Source organism: Chelonia mydas, chromosome 8, assembly GCF_015237465.2.
Source record: "Chelonia mydas isolate rCheMyd1 chromosome 8, rCheMyd1.pri.v2, whole genome shotgun sequence".
NCBI classification, from domain to species: domain Eukaryota; kingdom Metazoa; phylum Chordata; order Testudines; family Cheloniidae; genus Chelonia; species Chelonia mydas.
The window spans coordinates 64,102,381-64,116,361 of NC_057854.1; the positions used below are offsets into that span (position 1 = coordinate 64,102,381).

Here is a 13,981-nt window from a genome sequence, read left to right on the forward strand (position 1 = left end):
TCAAAAAAAAGAGATCTTAATACTTTCATATCATGATGTTTATCCTTTTCAAACCATTATTTAGAATTCCCACTGGCCAGAATCCATAGATGAATTGAAAAGGTGCATACAAGAAAATAGGCTTTAATATTTTTCAAGTGTATAAGATTCTTTCACAATGGTACTTTGTATTAATGTAGTGAAATTAAAAAAGACAAACTGAGACTGAACTCTATCAAAATGGAGTTATAAATTCTCAGATAATACTTATATTTTTATTTGGACTGAAGCAACCTTTAGATTCCCATTCCCTGGCTGCAATTCTCCCAAATCTAATGCACAGATTCTCTCTCTTTCCCCCACCCTCCCCAGCTCTCACACAAACTTATATCACACTCAGACATCAGGATCACCTTTAGGAATTGTAGCAGCTTCTATGTTCTACACACTACAGGGTTACAATTCCTCAGCAGTGCACCTGTCTACTTTTTTCAGGTTCTGCCTGAGTATAGAGAATATGGGTACATTTTGAAAACTATGTGGACAGATTTAGCTGTTTGACCCCTATTGATGTCAATGAGAACCTCACATTTATATTATGTTGCATTACTTTGTAAACATTTTATACCATTTTACACAAATTTTCTAAGCACCAGATAGGAATTTAGCCATGTAATCTCCTTTGACTTACATGGATGTATTGCAGCCAAAACTCTGTGTGGCCCTTTGAATACTACTCTATGCGTTGGAAAAGACAGGAGGATTGTTTCTGCTGAAGTCTGCTTGCCCTAAGGAAAGGGTTTTTTGCCTCAGTAGACTGCAGGCACTTACTTCACAACACCTAATTTCCAGATAGCACCTTTGTGGACAAGAGCAGAAAGGAAAATGAAAGGACTTAACATCCTTAAGCAGGCCCTGTAACTTTGGTTGTGTAAATTAAGTGCCAACAGCTATTAATGTCTATTTCATTCAACCTATACACCCAGCAATTTTGTGAGAAAAAAAAGAAGTGGCCAGATTTAGTATTTATTCCTATATTGTATTTTGTCATTACTGTGGGAGCTGGCAGTTCCCCAAGTGCGCTGGAGATGGGGCTTCCAAACCTAACTCCTTTAAAATAAGGAAGAGTGAGATGAAAGAAAAAAGATCCCTGGACTCAAAGGGCTCATTGCACTGCTTGAACAGAGGAGAGAACCAGACTTTCACTAGCCAGTATGAGGCTTATACCTTCTGGGAACTTTATTTAAAAAAAAAAAATAATATTGTTTGTTAAATGACAACGAGGTCAGCTCTGTACAGGAAACATGACCAGACAGCTACAGTCCTAGCCCAAGGATATTTTATTTGAAACTCTTCAGACAAGCCTGTAAATACATCCTTGCCAAGTAGGGTGGAGATGATGCAATCCTGTTAGTTACGAGTACACCTTTCCCCTGATCTTAATGCTGACGATGATCTTGCCACAGACAGTTGTCTGATGGCATTATTTGGAGATTTCAGCAGCTCAAATACACTTGTCAAAACGACATTTTTCTGTTATTCACTAAATTATGTATTGGACTAACACTCTCAGGGTAGTTTTCTCAGACTTTTTCCCATTGACTATGAGGTAGTATCTGTGCTTTCTAGGTCAGCTACATTTTGTGCTTTATGTACAATCATGAAGAAGAAATGCACTCACAAATGTAAGCTTAATGTGCATACATTTCAATTATTGTACAGATAATTAATATTTCTAACATCAGCAATAAAATCTCTTATTTAATTCATCTTGGGAAATTAACATATTTTACTTTAACATGTATCCCAAATCCTGAATACAGTCATCAGACATAATAGGTTTTAAAAAAATAAAATTTACAGTTGAATCTTATCTTCAGATGCATGTTCTGCACTAATTAACCCATTTTAGTTGTTATATAGCCCAAGATGCTCTGCTTCTGCCACTTATACGCTCTATTTAACTCTTTTCAGGCAGAAGACAATGTGCGTATATACAAGCAAGCTCTTGCATATGTTACTCTAGTGCATCACCCATTGTCTGATGCATGTGATGGGTAGAAAGTGATTATTGTAACTGAATAGAAAATTATTGTTCTCTGGTTTAAAAAAAAAATTACACATTTTCCAATACAGTGTATTCCTACGAGTGACAGACTGGATCTATGTGAAACAGCAGATGCATACTTCAAATTCACATTTATAAACAAAAGCTTTTTAAAATTACCAAATATCTATCATTTTGTACAGTGAAATATATCATAACACTTGTAAATAATAGATCCAGCTAAAACATTGATTTTGCTCATGTGTTCCTTCCAAATGGCATTTATAGAATCTCTCAATGAATTTAAACATTTGGAAACCCACTGCAGCAAATATATTGGAACACAAAAAGGGGTGATTTATATCCCCAGACACTGATCTGGTAAGTAAATGTAACTATATCATTTGTACAGTTCAATAGAATTGAAATGAATGGATGACATTGCAGTTCTTTGAACATTTCAAGCAAGATTTGTGTCTGTATTTTTGCTGGGATTTTCCACCTTTATCTTGGAGAATGCGGCATCATCTTATGTTTTTCTTGAGTAAATATATACATATATAGCATTTTAATAGTAAACTTTCAGAATAATTACAATGAATTCTCCAAGTGCATACGTACAAACATACATTTGCATGTTATGGCTCTACAAATTCTGAATAAACTGCAAATTGCACCTGAACAAAAACTGCTGTTATTTATTTGGATTTATATAAAAGAAAAAAAGCCACATTTGCTTCTACATTGGTTCTACCCAAAAAAAAAAAAAAAAAAGTATCATCCAAACAATAACAGATGGACTGAGAGCCCTGCATACTGAAATCCTCCTTTTTATGCAGAACTTGTCATCATTAACAGCTTTACAGTTATATATGAAAGTATTTAGCATTAAAATTGCATTCCATAGATTCCATAAAAGGGATACTGCAATTATTTGAGGCAAAAAATTGTTTTTCTTTGTAATTAATTACATGCAAGCCAGGGCTCTGATCCTGGAAAGATGTACGGACATGCAGAACTTGAAGAGTGGAAGCAGTCCTGTTGAGCTGAATGGGACTACTCATGCTTAAAGTTGAGCACACCGTCTTTGCAATGTTGGGCTGTAGTCTTGCAATTATTTCAATGGTATTTTCCACAGTATGCATCCGATGAACGGAGCTGTAGCTCACGAAAGCTTATGCTCGAATAAATTGGTTAGTCTCTAAGGTGCCACAAGTACTCCTTTTCTTTTTACTATACAGTAGAAGCAGAGGCAATGCAAGATTCCCCTGACATTGGGAAGGTTTTCAAAGCAGCCTAAGGGAATATCTACATTGCAGTTGGGATATGCTTCCTGGTATGGGTAGACAGACACACACTAGCACTGCTCAAGCTAGCATGCTAAAAATAGTAGTGTAGCTGGGAGTAGCACAGGTAGCAGCTCAGGCTAGCTGCCTGGGTACAAATCTATTTGGATGCCTTGTGTACCTACTGGGGCAGCTAGCCCAGGCTACCGCCCGTGTTATCCCTGGCTATACTGCTATTTCTAGCACACTAGCTCAAGCAGAGCAAACTCTTTTATGTCTGTCAACCGACACTGGTGTAGACATACCCTAAGAGATTTGGATGCTGAGTTTTCTGGCATTCAGCGTTCACATCTCTTACATCCCCACCCAAAATAAGTTATACAATATTTTATTGATTTCTAACAAAATAATGTGGTAAAATGGGGTTAATTCTTTCTGGTCAGTTATTGGAAGCATACACTTATGATATGGGAAATATATTTAAAACTGAAAATAATTCAATAATATTTTATAAACATTTTTACTATTCAGACTTAGTGTGCAGTACCCCACATTGGCTGTTATCCTATTGACCAAAATAGCACCCTAACAATTTTAGCATGCTGTTAGGGTGCAGCATAAACCTGATCATTACACAGCCCTCATATTGTCATTGGGGCCCTGTGTGGGTACAGGGTCTTGTGGTCTAATGCAATATTCCAAAAGAACTCTGAAAGGGGCACTGCCGTATACTGGGCCAAACTTTCATTTTTAAAATGAAATTACAATGAAATAAAATTCCATCATTTATCCTACTGCCATGATGATTCTGTGTGTGGGGTGGGGGGGAAGACACCTCACTGAGCCTTTCAAAAATACTCTTTATATAAGCAAACAATTAATTCCAGTACAATATTCAGTATACTAAATGGTCAACCTTTTGCAATCTGAGCCCATCTCTAGTTAAAGTAAAATTCATATTTGCATTTTGAACATGCCAGCCCAAAGGGCTTTGGACCTGAGGTTTTTGTTTGGCTCATTGTAATGATAGTGGCTATTTACAAAAAATTGATCTGGATTCAGGTTTTGAGAAATACTCAAAAGTGGAGATTATTTAGATGCAGATATCTTGGTTGAGGCCTATCTCTCATTTCAGTCCTCACTAATGTTGACCAGAGTAGTGGTCAGGCTGGCTTCAAGCTTCACAAATCTACAACTCCAAACCCAATGTACAGAAAACCTCTTTTCTCACATGGTACTGGGTAAACATGTAAAAATGTTTTAGTGTGGTAGATCACGGTATCAAGAAGTAAAAGTTTTTGTTTTAGATTTTACACAAACTCATGTGCTATATTTCAGGGGTGAAATTCTGGCTGCATTGAAGTCAACGATAAAACTCCAGTTCACTTCAACAGAGCAGAATTTTGTCACAGATTTCTAATGGTCTGTTCAAATGTCAGCTCAGGAGCTCTCTTTTGGTATGAATGTTCAGATAAAATACCTCTTTAAGACAAATGATGAAATTCGATGCCCCAGTGGAGATTTGCAGCTTGGACTTTGAAAGCCGAACTGGGGGAATGCGAAGAGGAAACAGGGGGTTCTTCCATTACTAGCCAATGTGGGAACTAAATATTTTAATCTGAAGTTAGGCTTTGGAATTGAATGTTATCCTACCATGTTGTATGTTAGGTAATATTTCAGTATTCTGCAACTCACTAAAGGCCAGTGTAGAGATGCTGTCCATTGCATTCATATAGGCAAGTGCATTTCTAGTTATGCTTTATTTTTTTAAGACTTGTCTCTCTGTAAGATTGCCAATAAAACTTGTTTCCATCAAAACACTCTGAACTGGATACATTGACTGTTAACTGGTGCAGTTCTTGGGCTGAAGGGGCAATTCTTAATGGAAACAACTTATTCGTTAGCAGGAGGTTACTTTAGGAGACATGAGCCAACCATTCTCCTCCTGGAAGTCTCTCCCTCTCCCCATCAATGTACTTTGTAATACCAACGTATAGCATCACATTTTATTTCTGGTACCCAGAATTTTCCACTTAGATACTCTGTTACATACTGAAATCTTATTGTAATTGACAAGCTGGGGCAGTGTTCCCCTCATTATACCCTTTTTTCTCAAGAGCTCTACATGTTTACTAGATGGCTGCATAAGCCTCTTGAGTTTTGCATGTTATCTCCTGCTCAGATATGTATTCGTTGTGTTGATAATCCCCGACAGCGAGACTAGAACAAAGATGGGAGAGGTGTTGCTCTCATCTCATGAACATTTACATGGACTGGAGATCAGGGGGTTATTAGAGTAAGAATGATTCAAAAATGGTTGGGAGGCAAACCTGGGGGATTGCTTACATCCTGTATAATATTAGCTCTCCAACATGAGAAACCAAAGTCTCCCTGTTAGCAAGGACAGTCCTAAAAGAGGACTCAGAAAAAGACTGGGGACCCATAAAGGGAACTGTGGTGTCCAAGTTGATGTTGGTCATCCAGATAGGCCTCATGTCACAATAGTAATTTGTTTACTGTGCTTGGACCTGGGTACAGGGTCTTCATCTTTGGGTACCTAAAACTTACCTGATTAGCTTTAGGCACTCAAGTTTGAAACTTCTGGCCTTGGTGTCATCATGAGCTTTATGAGCAGGTACCTTCCATATAATACCTGGGTGCTTTTCACATGATTAGAACTGCTACAATACAACGCTTTCGAAAAGGGAGGATATACTCTACATTCCCTCATAAAGGTCAAACCAACTTTCTTAAAGAAAGCCATCATCAGAATCTGGACCTTTAGCTTTAGGTGTATAGGCTGATGCTTTTAGTTCTGGAGATCCTTGGTTAAGTTCCAGTGTTAGCCATCTAAACTTTTTAACCAAAAATTAAGGCTTCACGCAGGATTTTATAGTGAAATTCTATGACATGTGTTATGCCAGAGACCAGATTAAATGGCATAATGGTCCCTTCTGGCCTTAAAATCTGTGAATCAGAGGAATAGCAGTTAGGAACCTAATTGCTGAGGGATTCCAACACCTCAAATTAATAGACAGTCTGAACAAAAAGACATGTCTCGCATCATGCTATAAAAAAGACTAAGGGCAGGTCTATGCTACTGGTTAAGTCAATCTAATTTACCATGCTTGGGGGGGATGAAAAACCGTTCCCCTACTCCCCCCACCCCCGGCTGAGTGATGCAAGTTTTGCGCTGTCCTCACTGGCACTATGTCAGTGGTAGACGCTCTCCCGCCGACATAGTTTACGCTTCTTGCCGGGGGGGGGGGGGAGGGAGGAGGGAATTATTCCAACAGATGAGAACCCTCCCATTGGCATAGCACGTCTTCACCAGATGCGCTCCAGTGCAGTTGCAGTGCAGTGCTGCTGCACTGATGCAGGACTGTAGTGTAGACTTGCCTTAAGGATATAGTTTTGAAAAGTGCCTAACTTAGTAGCTTAAGTCCCATTTATAAAAGGAATTTAGGAATGAGACTTGGGCTCCTAAGCCATTTAGGTTTCTTTGTTTTTTAATTTACCCCAAATCATTAGGGACTGAGAGCCCATGTCTGAAAGGTAGTGAGCACCTTGTCTGCAATAGGACCTGTGGATATTCATCACCTCATAGAATGCACTCAGCATCTTGCAGGACTCGCCATTTCTTGATCTATGGTGTCAGTGTCTACCTGCCTTCACTATTATTTCATGACTGTTTAATAAATCCTTTTTTATCTAAAATGTGTCTCTGGCTGTCCTTGATAGCACAAAAGCACTCAAGCAGGTGATCCATCACCTCATATTTGTTGAGTCCACAACAAAGACATTTTGGGGGAAATTACGTCGGGGTGATAGTGTCTGGCAGGTTCAAAAGTAGTGTCAACTTTGGTGGAGAAATGGTCTGGACCAGCAATGGCAAACTCTTGCTAATCAGAATTCTTCACTCTGAAATGTAAAGATAAACAGTAATGAAATAATCTTGCTAGTGATGCTAGACCACATAAGAGTTAAATATGGGCAGATTAGTACTTGACCTCTGTACCCACAAAGGGGACGGAGGGGGATATATGATGATCCCCTATTCCATTAGGTAGATTTTATGCATTGCTAGTCTAAATACAGGTGGAGGAAAGCAAGCTTCATGGGACCTCTATTTCTCCCCTACCGTGAAAATGGACAGAGTTTTGACTCCCAATGCACCTGCCAGTGGAGCTGAGCCAGCATGGAGAAGTAATCTACTACTCATATGGAGCAACAGCAGATTTATTTCCCCCAGAAGCAAGGAAGGAACCAGGTCTCAACATAGCCCGACATTAATAATTACTTGATACATTTCTGAATCCTCAGAAGATTAAATCAAGATTAGACTAATTTTAATTATTATTATATTTCTCTTGAAAGGAAAAGTCCAATTTTAAATGGATGCAATACTTTGGATTAGGTAACACAGTATTGTTTCCTGTGTTAAAGCATATTAATAACATATGGGCCAGATACTCAGTTGGTGAAAATTACCATAAGTGCAGTGAAATCAATGCTGACCAACTCTATCTGAGTATCTGGCTCCTACATGGACTGTACATAATAAAAGGAAGAAGCTGGCGGGGACAAATGATCCATAAATGCATATTTCTTACAGGAAAAAAAATAAAGTTTTTGTTGGCTTCTCTTTTTTAGTTACCAGTGTTCACTGGAAATACCACTTTAAAAATGAAACTCATATCTGACTACTTTTCCCTTCAGTGTATTGTTGATTAAAACATAACAGATTCTAAAACTTGGGGGAGGGAGAAGGGAATCTACAACTATAATAATAGATTTTAATTCTCTCCGCTTTGATTCTTGCCTAGAGTAGGATAGTGGTCATTGGAAAAGTAGGTCAGTGAAATAATTGCAGTACTGAAAATAATACAGACTGACAGTTCTGGGGTTAAGCTGCTGTGTGTCCACAGCGCTATAGCACTGGAGTTTGCATGTTAGCGTATAAATGGCAGTTTGTGGTATTATGTATAAGTGTCTGGGTAATGTTAATCTCAAATATCAATTATGACTTCTTTTCTAACCTGATTCATGTAGTTGAAATGTATATTCTTGTAACAAAAAACAAATATAGTAAAGAGAATTGGGTTTTTATTGGAATAATCATAACTGCTGTTTAAAATGCTATAATTTTTAATATACTAGCCCTTTTTCTGCACTTTTTATATTCTTCAACGTTAGCACCATCAATACATGTCCAATTTCTTCATAAAAATCAATGTATTGGGCATATTGATGAGATATCATGATATCTGAGGGTATTCTATGAACCATTTTATGAGACAAATTCTGTGCTAAATATTAGGTATTCTCACATATATAAGGAATGTAACATATGGTATGTTTTACAGAAATCTAAAAGGAAACAGATTTTCTTGCTTCAATAACATTGTACTTCACCTTTATGATATATGTATATACTGAATAGAAATTAAGTTGGGGGGCAGGGGGAGAAGGAGAAGAGAATGGTTGTTTAGGTTGTTGGGAACTTACTGCAACCTAAATACTTCCCAAACTGCTACTTACGGTACATGATGTGCCACTGAGTGAGAGGTTGGAATCGAAGTAAATGCCTTTGCCCACATTTTGTGATCTCATGTCAAATATGCGGTGTTCTAGAAAATACATTAACTGAAAGGCATGTTCTAAACCAATTAGTAAATGTACTCTTTCCTGACTCATTTACATCGAGCAAAAGTAAAGGCAAGAAGTGGGCTATGCCTTCCAGACAGATACATAAATCAACAGGAGAAAAATGTGTGCATGACTGCTTTATATAATAGTATGAAAACTTATTGATAACCTGTGAATTATAGTATTTATAATTTTACACAATTTTTAAAAAATGTGCATGTAGTTTTAGAAACCACTTTATTGCATATTGCCTTTAATTGTTCTATTTTTAGGCAATCAAAAGCACCACTATGTTAGAAAGCATTTCCTCATGAATTATGCATTTGTTCTTCACTTGGCTACAATCCCTTTATGTCATATGAATCCTTGAAATACTGAAGATGTATGTATGGTATGTAGAGATTTTCTCTGACAGTATGCTGAGTTGTCTGTTCATGCTTTGTGACTTGTTTTGTACACTTATTTGTCAATTTGTGTATTTACAGTTCTCATCCTGAGTGTCATTTTTATGCTAATAATTTTGAATAGGTTTTAGGAAATGTTGCCTGTGCCCAGATTAAAATACAGTGAATGAGTCTGGGAAGGTAGATATTAAACAAATGTAGTTATTATAACAGTTTAAAATTCTAGGACAAACTTGCCCTTCACTTACCCTGTCGGATTCATTGGAGTTACACAGGTATAGAGGAAAGTGTATTATGGGTAAGTATATTTCATTGTTTGAGCAAACATTCTGGGTATGTCTAGACTAGGAAAACAGACCGTTTTTAAAACCACATTAGCTACACCATTTTAACCAATACATTCTGAAGCACTAAAATAGATGGGGTTGCCTCTGCATATCAAGATGTCATCCATCTTATTTTCCACTTTAAAAAGCTTTACTTTCTAATCAGCTCACAGAAATTGTAAATAATTTCCAAGGCATAAAAACTTAAATTGCAACTGTCATCTGTCCATCTCCCGTCCCAAATTCCCCTTTAAACATTCAATTGAGAGATGAGTGTACAAATTTTTAGGTGAAATTTTTAAAAACTTCCTTCTCATAAAATTCCTCATTGTGGCATTGTTTGAATAACAAAGATAATTTAAGTAACATCTGTGACTAATGCCCAAGAAACAAGAAGGCCTTTCTTTGACCCTGAGAGGAATATTGAACACAAAAAATATTGATTTGCTTCACATTCTCACAAGAACATTTACTTCAGTTGTGAATGGATGGGACTGGCTTAGTGAAAGAGGCTCTCTCTGGACCCCCTGCATCCTTTTGTCTTTATCTAATTCCATCATCTCAGATGCCAGAGATTCCTTTTCACAGTTGTTTGCCGTTGCTTGTCATGCCCTCAGTATTTTGCCTGTGCCTTCTCTGCCCCTGGAAAAGCTGAAGATTTTTTTTAAAAAAAGTACTTTTACTGCTTTCCAACAGCTCAATTCATGCTCTGTGGTTTCACTCTAGCAGGTCAAAATGGGTGAAACTACTCTGACTGTTGTTGGGGGTTTTTTTTAAAATCCTGGTAGACAAAATAATAGTTGGGTAACAAAATGCATGTAATTTTTATCTTATTGCCAATGACCATAATGTAATAAAAGCATCTGATGAAATAGGTTTGATTGTTAGCTGCAGTGTTTAACTATGAAGTCCTCCCCATGTTTTAGGGTCCAATCCTGCAGTCTTTACTCAGACAAAACTCCCATTGAAATCAGCTGATATTCTAGACTGCAGGATCTGGCTTTATTTATATATATTGAATGTTAACTGAATACAGGTTCTCTTAGATTATTTCTTTAATGTAAATCACAGAGGGTTATGTCTGTTAAGAACTGAAGTGAGTTAATGGTATCAACACTGATAGAAGAATTTCACTCAAGATTCAGTGCATATAGTTTTCTCTTGTCAAAATATATCCCTCCAGTTTGTATCAATCATGAACGCTTAGGAAAATTGGTAAATTGCTTTTCTTTTTGACACATTTGTCATTGAGTCTTTCTTTTTAACATGGTAGTTATTTTAAGGTAAATGTCTAGCAATTTAATTTTTCATAGACAGCCTTTTTGTTGTATTCATTTTTATATTGATAAGGAAAATCACAGTAGAAATACTTTATATCATGCATTATGTTCAGTAGAGAAACATGGGGTTACATTTCCCCCCTCATTCCTTACAAATGAAAGCCTAGATAATCCCTTTCATTATTAGCCCTAACTGAGGGGGTGACACCTAGTTAGAGAAGCGCAGCTCCTTCCATGCTCTTCAAGGTGGCTGGCCCATACCAAAAATAAATTACTGCCACTCTCTCAGATGGCTCGGCTGGTATATTTGGGGGGTGGAGGTGGAGATAAGACCCAGCCCACCCGTTTTCTCTTCCATGCTCACCTGTGCAGAATGATAGTATCAGGGGTGGAGTCCCTGTCTAGGCTTCCAGGTCTGCAGCAGAGATCACACCAGGACAGTGTATATGTGAATGAGAAAGGAACCTATCTCCCTTTTATGGCCCCATGGAGTCACACAGGTTGGCCCATAATCTGTGCTTAAAATAAAAAAATGCAGTACAGCTTTGTCCAGTATAACAGCCCTTCCCTAAAGGGTGCAATCCTGCAAGGTGCTGAGCACTTCCTGGATAGATCTGAACATGACAACTCTCAATGGGAGCTGGGGATGCTCATTACCCTGCATTATCACGCACTTTAAGGCTTAATCCTGCAAGGTGCTGTGCACTTTCAGCCCTCACTGACTTCAATGAGCCCTTACTGAACTGTATTGCCTGGAATAATAGGCTTTTTTTTTCCCCTTACAGAAGTAGGATTCCAAGTCTTTGGACTCTAAACGACATCACAACAGTTTAGTTTCATACAAAAGTGTATTAACTTAGAAAACATTTTAAAATCATGTTACTTTTTAGATTACTCTTATTTCAAATGCATTACCCTGCTTTGCTCTTTTCTCTTAAGTAGTTTGGTGTATGTTTTAGTTAGGATTTGGGGTTGGGGTTACTACACCTGTTTTTCTTTATCAAGCACTAAGATCTCTAGCCAATAGGAAGCAAAAAGAATATCTCATTTCGCCCTCTAAGCATGAATGCGGGAAAGGAAATTTTTGACGTGCTGTAGCCATGAAGAAGTTAAGTTTGCTTTGTTGGGCTCTAAGCCATTTAAGGTCAGTGTTTTAAAACAGTGGTTAATTACATTTCTGAAGCAGTGAAACATCATCAACAGCAATTGAATATAAATGTTGTAAAGTAAAGGTTTCTATTTTCTCAACAGTAGTATATTTTATATTATATAAATATATTCACATATTTTTCTTCTGTGTTTATAAAGTGCAATGTAGCCCTCATCCCTGAATGGGGCCCCTGGACATTATTGCAATACTATTACAAATATTAATAATTCAGGGTTCGTATGCACAGGGAGAGCAAATGCAACAGTTTCAAGTGGATTTCTTGATGCTACACACTGTGAGAAGGAAGCTCTTGTGGTTTGTTACATTCCTCGAAACATAGAAGTGATTTATGGCATTAGCAATGCATTTTGCCTGATCTATACTTTTCTTTTTAATAAATTGAGAGTAATTAAAAATTTATCTGGTATAAGTTAATTATAACAGTTGTGCATCTAAATTGAGAGCTACGTATTATAGGAAATTATGATGGAGCAAAAATACGATGCTACCAGAGCTGAAAAGTTTAGCATGTACTCATGCCAAATATTGATAGGCCATGGCTATGCTAAATGCCATCACAAAGACGCCAGGTTTAATTTTTGGTTAGATTCCTGTATCATGAAAATATCATACCTGTCCATTAAACACCAAGTATAAATAACATTTTAGCTATTTCAGATAATCAGTGTGTGTAGTATTTATTTCATAATATACATTCACATCTGAGCTGTAGATTTTCTAATTTTTATTTGGTACAGCCTGTCTCCATTATTTATTTATTTGGCTTTGACTTGTGCTGTGCCATGATCCTGCTCCACCACTGGCTGGGAGAAATGAGATCTGCTCTGCCCTGCACCCCTTCCTCCAGCACCCCAGATGTCTTTCAAAGGTGTAAATGGCCCCTGAGAGTACCACTCTGCCAGTGTGACTCCTCCCCTTCCATAATGAGAATCATCCTCATAGAATCCATAATTAAGTCTTCAAATTAAAAATGTAACGAAGATACAATTAGGTCTAAGTTGGGGCTCTAGGAGTCCTGAGGGCTGAAAACTCTGGCCCTGATCAGTGACGCACTTAAGCATGTGATTAAAGTTAAGCATCTGAGTCATCCTGTTGATTTCATTGATTGCACTAGGGCTACTCATGTGTTTTAAAGTGAAGCAATGCTGCAAAGTTAGAGGGGGGAAGTTCATTCAGGACAACTGTTGCAAACAGCAGGTAAATTTGCTCTGTTCTTTAATCTCTCTATCTAAAATCAATTCTTGGGGCAGAGTTGCTCCCTGGAACAGGCAGTGGTGGCTTGGCTGAGATTTCTAAAGGGGGAGATTACCTACAAACCACTTATTTTCAGGGACTGGTGTGTATCATATAAATAAATGAGTTACACTAGAGAAAAGAAAAAACCTAACTCAGTATCACTGACTTTTCTCCCATGGGAAGCTGACCTATGAGACCCCAAAATTAGCAATCACTTAGCAGGGAGTCAAAAATATAATCATTTTATTAAGCTGAATTCTTTTCCTTTTAGTCTGACTTGATTTTCAGTGTCAGATGCATTAGATTAAAAGTTGATAAAAATGTTCACACAGTGTATTGCATATTCATTAACATTTTTGAAGTGTTGGAAATGAAAGATATTATGACAGTTAGATAACGTGCTGATAAAATAACTAGAAAAATGAACTGGGTAATATCTCTGTGAAGTGCCAGGCAAAATTCTGGAGCTTGATAAATAATGAATAATAAAGCACACTTAGGTAAGAGAGATTGAATTTCTGTCCTTATTCTGAGGGGTCCCCTACCTGTCCCCACCTGAGGATTAGCACTTGACATTAATACGAATTGTGTAAGATTTATTTT

General features: G+C 37.4%; 1 long non-coding RNA gene across 3 annotated transcripts in view; it reads left to right on the forward strand.

Moving 5' to 3' along the window:
* Positions 1-13,981, forward strand: part of LOC122466826 — a 185,472-nt gene that overhangs the window by 44,442 nt on the left and 127,049 nt on the right. The window contains exon 1 of one of the 3 annotated variants that reach the window (XR_006292695.1): positions 13,299-13,339. The exons of 1 other annotated variant lie outside the window; for it this stretch is intronic. This is a non-coding gene — a long non-coding RNA (uncharacterized LOC122466826). Of the gene's footprint in view, positions 1-13,298; positions 13,340-13,981 lie in introns of those variants that run through there. One more of the 3 variants, XR_006292694.1, reaches the window with a different exon arrangement.